Consider the following 6,137-nt stretch of genomic DNA (forward strand, 5'->3'; position numbering starts at 1 on the left):
ACCATCTCTTTATGGGATGAGAAAAGAGGAAACAATAAACAGCAGGCATCTCTTCTCAAGAGCCAAACTGTGATAGTATTTCCCCTTTTGTAATCTTTAAATTGTAATCATTGTAAACTACTTCATCCGTATTGTATTTGTATAAACTTTTCAGGTGTTATTTGCAATGAAAAGAAAAGAAAAAAGAAGGTTGTTCCTGGCAATGCTCTGCAAACATATTTGTGTTTGTGCTAGGCGCATGATTCAATAGCAAACCTTCTAAATTAAACATTTGAGCTTAACTACCTTTTAACAATTTGGTATCTGGCAGTCACCGCCAGATGGTTCACGCTGCCAAGGTCCTTCTCTGATTAGAATATGATTCGAGTGATGAAAAATTTGACCCCACATTGTCCTCGTTAATCACTACACATCCACGGGAACCTTCTCAGACGCCGGGACAAAAAAAAAAGAGATACCGAGACCACACATTTAGCTGAGTTCAGGGAATGCAATGTCTCCATTACGAATGTCTGCACGGGGCTGCAGGCGAGATGTTGAAAAGACATCTCTCTGATTGATGTGACACTGTATGAAAAAAATATTTGACAGCCAAGCCAACATTCCTCATTCGGGGTTCAGCAGTGTCAGCTTCCTTTTCTCTCCATCCTTCATCCGCTCAACCCCGTCCCCCTCCACCATGAAAGTCGAACAAATCTGCTGACATTGATCCTGTCTCCTCGGCTGGCCTAATTTCATTTCAGCACCAGAGAGAGAGACGGCTATCTCCAAAGGATCTTGACAGACAATTGTATTTACTATTTTCCTTTCACCAGCCAATAAAGGGGGAGCAGTTATTGCATCAAGATTATATGAAAAACCGTTTAATGATTCCAATTTTATAACTCTAGACTGAATAATGATACAGTTAAGAGCTGACAGGCCGTGATAAATGAAGGCTCATATAAAACATATTTAGCGTGAAGAATGGGCTGGAGATGAATTGCACAGTGATACAAACTCATGATAAAGAACAGTAAGAGCCACTAGAAGACTTAATAATGTGCTATTCATTTTGAAGTGATTTTGCTGGTTAATAAAAGAGCACAAATTAAAAATATATTTATTGTAGAAAGACGTCTGGGGAATATTGCCCCCCCCCCCACACATGTCTCCAGACACCCACCCTCCCCCCGATCTAATCGCTCCGCATCTCTTTAGATGGAACCTATCAAGTCCTCAGTTTCACTCTCCATCACTTGCTGACTCTCAGTGCATTTTGGTGTCTGTAACTTGCTTGATTTAGTGCACTTATATGGTTTCTTCCTCAGTAGATATTACTAGGGACTTACAGCATTCTTTATTCTCTAGTTTGGACTACACTGCTCATATTGAATCCCATAACACTGACAGTTACACCAAAGCTTAATAACCCGGGAGCTATGTATCAGCAAATGACCCTGCAAATGAATATGGCCGATTTGTTAATTGCAGCAGTAAAAACATGCAGTATACAGTACACACATCATTCAAAAGGAAGGCACCAGTGTGCATTCACTGTTGCGGAATGTAATGAAAAACCATGGTCAAGTGTTAAAGCCTTTAAGTCCTCAAGGACTGTATCCTATATCCTGGTACAGGGCCAGACAATGTGCAGTGTCTATAAGGGGAACTCCTTTATAGGATGTGGAATGTACAGGATACAATGTGCTCCACATTTTCTATACTTTAGGACACCCTAATGTCAGTGGTGCTTTTCCAGAGAAGGGTTGGTATAAAGCATAGTCCTCCTGTGTATTTGTTGTGTGAAGCACTGTAAATGTGATAAATCTGAAAGCTTTTAAAGGTAGCAAAAGTCGCACAAAGAATCCACAATTTTTTTTCCACAAAGGAGCATAGGTCAAACTATGGCTGCCTCCATCCTCAGGTGGCTCACGATACAAAATGCAGACCCTCCAAGGCTACCCGTCGTCGCCTCTGTGTTGCTCGGGGTGATGCACAAGGAGAGCAAGGGTGATGACAGCATCACCCATCCATCCGCTACATCCGTTTTTTTTCGAGACAACATGCAAATTTGAATAATAAAAGTGCGGAGCAAATGAGAAAATGTAAATGAGACTGACGGGCAGACACTGGCCCTCATTTGATGAACAAGAAAATGAGGAGCGAGGTAAATTACCCCAGGATCATGCTCACGCTGACACCTGGGAGACGGATGAAGTATAGAGGCCATTGTTTGCAGACACAGAAGGGATAGAGGACGGTGAGAGGGAGCACATCAGAATAGGTGAACCAATAGCTCTGTTTGTCGCCACTAGAAGAGCTGGATCAAACAGGAGGGTAGGAGGGGGTTAAGCCTTCTGTTGTGTCAATGTGAGCAGCTTCTTTGACACAGACACAAATCGACGCAGACCACGCACTCACAAATGAATATTGCATAAAGTACCTCTCGGGGTAATACTAATAGTTTGCCGATCATACTGTATAAGCTTCAGTCCCATAATGGGTAGGAGGGAGTGGGTTGCACAATCACAAATTTATAGTAGTTTGTGTTTTTTATGCTACATGCAATCATGATTCTCACTTATTAATGAAGAAGATCTTGTAACAGTCGAGTCATAAATTTGATCAATCCATGACGAGACATTAGGATTTTTTTGGTAAAGCTAAAATGCGTGGTTCTGGCAATGTCAGTCTGTCGGTTGTTCAGTCAGTTGGTCCACCACCTTCAGTTCTTTCTTAATTTATTTTTTGATGAATTATCTCAACAACTATTGTATGGATCGCCGGGAAATTTGGTAATTGGTAAAAATACCAGCAGTTGAAAGCTTTCACTTTTTACGTGAAAAACTCAACATGTACTGGATGGACTGACACAAACAATTGTTAAAACAGGTCAACATTTAGAAATATTTCAATACTTTGGTTTATAGGCTAAAGCAATCCCACTGTTTCCTGTCAGCATCAGCTGTGCTTTGGGTTAAGTGCTACTTAGCAAAGGTTAGCATGATAACACGACTGTTATTATAGGCTACCTGCTCCTATCCTAAAGTACCTCCCATACGAGGTAAATATTAAAGGCCTACTTCACCGGTTTGAATATGAAGGTGTATTGAATTCTGAGATCCTATGTAGTATAAATGTGCAAAAAAAATTAAAATCGGTTCATCCTAGCCTGAGTAAAGGCAGAAAGAGTGTTTTTTTTAACCCTATATTTCTCTTTCTCGTGACATCACAGAAAGAGAAATATAGGGTTAAAATAAAACTTTCTTTGTAAATATTACTGTGATGTCACAGTAAAAGACATCACAGTAATATTTACAAAGAAAGTTTTATTTTAACCCTATATTTCTCTTTCTGTGATGTCACGAGAAAGAGAAATATAGGGTTAAAAAAAACACTCTTTCTGCCTTTTCTCAGGCTAGGATGAACCGATTTCAATTTTTTTTGCACATTTATACTACATAAGATCTCAGAATTCAATACAACTTCATATTCAAACCGGTGAAGTAGGCCTTTAAGTGTTCATATTGTAAATGGTTAAGAAATAATCACGATAATCTGTCTACAGATAAGATAGCTTTCTAAAAAACACATAATAGAGTTAAGGTCTTGAGTCATTCTTCCAAAAGCATCCCAATTTGCTTTAGATATCACTCTACTAATTCACTCTATACTCGGATTGGGGGAGCGAAAGAAGGTGATAGGAAGTGAGTAATCAGGACAGCAAAGCAAACCAGACAGAGGCCCATAAAAATACAGCTTCGTCCACTCAATGGCCCCCTCCTTCAGATGTAGATCATCCGTGATCACCTGATAGTTCCGGACACAGGCAGGGCTTAGCTCTGGCCGACCTCTCAGAGAGAAGCCTAGCAACACCCTCCTCGGTCCTTATCCCTCCGGACACCCACACACTCCCTCTCTGTTGCTTCTGACACCTCCCCCAGGCCTCCCACCTAGACCCTCAATCCTTGGAGAAGACCCCAGGCCAACTGTGAACAAGGGGGCTTCTGAATGGGGCCTTGGACTGGCCTTTGTCTGGCCCTACTGCAGTGTCCCTTTATTTACACAGTCTTGAACGCTGTATGTTTTCTTGTCTCTTAATTGCATTGGCCTTTGCTGGCCCTTGGTCAATCAATACCATCTCTCCAATGACATCAGCAACTCTATTCACCAAGGCCTTCCCAGGTGATGGCTGTTTCGTGGGAGAGCTTGTTGGTTAAGAGCCTCGCAAGTGGCTTTCTTTCTTCCCATCACATATCTGTCTATACCTATACTCCAACCATTAAATACTTGTATAGCAACATACAATATTATGTATATCTACTGTTTGTAGGTTTTTATCCAACTCTCTATCTATCTACAACCCTCCATGCCTTTGTTACAGTAATTCCCAATTGATGCACTGATGCGGTCATGTGGTTTTGTTGGGAAGAGGGTGTGTCTTCCACAGCTGCAGGCTCAGTTCTCTGGAGTCCATATGGGGAGCTCACTGCATGATAAGTCTGGTTGATTCGACAATCAGTGCCATCAGAACAATTTTGCCGACCCCTTGACTCTATAGGAGAGCGGGAGAGAGCGGTAGTTGACATGCCTTTACCAATCCTGAGTGTGTGTGTGTGTGTGTGTGACCGTGTGACCAAGGACATTAATCACGAGAGGTCTAACCCTCTCCTGTGTCCAATTCAGCGATGATTCTCTAGTGCAGCACCATGGCAATGTTTAGACAGAGCCGGACATAATTATCTTTTTGTGTACTTTAATAAGGAGACATCCGAGTGTTCGGATAACAGGGGCACACACACACACACACACACACTACCAAACTACCGTACAGTGATATTATCCCCTTCATTCAATGCAATTAAAACATAAATAATTAAATGCCACTAACTAACATAACTGGTATGCAAATGTGACGATTTAGTGAGTTGAAGAACACTGCAATTTTTTTTGCCAAATGGGGACCATTTAAAGTTGACCTTTGGAAATGTTATTTTGAATGCAATGCGATGGCGCTGTTTAATTTGAAGAGGTACTTATCTCAAAGTCAACATCTTACTTCTGTTTTGCCTGACGCACACTCAGTCACTGTATATTAGGCAGTAGCCTGGCAACCACAAGAGTAGCGCCGGACCAAATGGATATGTTTGCAATATGACAGGGCCCGGTGTGCTCCTCACCACTGACCCCGCCTGCCATTTTGTTTCTGTCCTGCGAAGGTGTCAGTGATAAACGTTACCTTGTCTCAGCAGGTGTGCCTGGATGGAGGGCCCTGCTGTACGGAGGGGGTCACCAACCCCACAGTGTTTCCCCCATTTATTTGAATAATGGGCCATTAGGACGGCGGGATGTCCAATGTTAAATTAGCTGTATGTGTCTCCTAGATAAAAGATATAATTACCTGAAAGAGGGAGGATGTGTTGGTGCACACTTTTCCTCAGCTGGGCTCCAGAGCTCAGAATTAACGCAAACCACTGCCATTAGGGGGCGACAGAGAGAGATGTAATGGGTGAAGGCCTTGGCCAAGGCTTACACACAAACATCACCACTATTGCTTTATAAACAAATTGTTAGTGCTTATTGAGTCAAGGGGTATATTTCTGTAAGGGAACCCGTGGCCATTCACTTAAAACTCTGACATGTTATTTTGAGATTGATAGTGTATTGTGGATTCGGGGAACTTGTTGACTTAAGACTGAGTTGTGAGTCAAAATACACTTATTACTGTTTTATTCAAATAGGCGTTTGGAAAAAAATTCGGTTTCCAGATTGAAGGTTTCCCTAAAAGCAGATTTTGTAGCTTTTAAAGTACTTTTCAGGCAGTAACTATTCTCATTGAATTGCATAGTATCATGGTGAACAGAGAGTGGGCAATTTGCAAACCTTTGGCTTGCTGAGAGATGGAGTTGTCCTTTTTGGTCGACATTGTGGCTCCCTTTGCCTTTCATAATTCTGGTTCAAGAGAGACTTGCCATGCTGTCAATGGAAATGTGGATAGGAAATTTGGAGTGGTATTCATATGAGCCAAAAAGATTGCCAATTAAAGATGAGTTCTTTATCATTTATTTGCCCTTGGGGTTTAATTCCTCAATTGCTATCACCTTTTAGCGAAAAGAATGGAAGCCCAATTTCGTGACCTCCTCTAATGCATTTTC

Source organism: Ammodytes marinus, assembly GCF_949987685.1.
Source record: "Ammodytes marinus genome assembly, chromosome: 15".
Taxonomy (NCBI): Eukaryota; Metazoa; Chordata; class Actinopteri; order Uranoscopiformes; family Ammodytidae; genus Ammodytes; species Ammodytes marinus.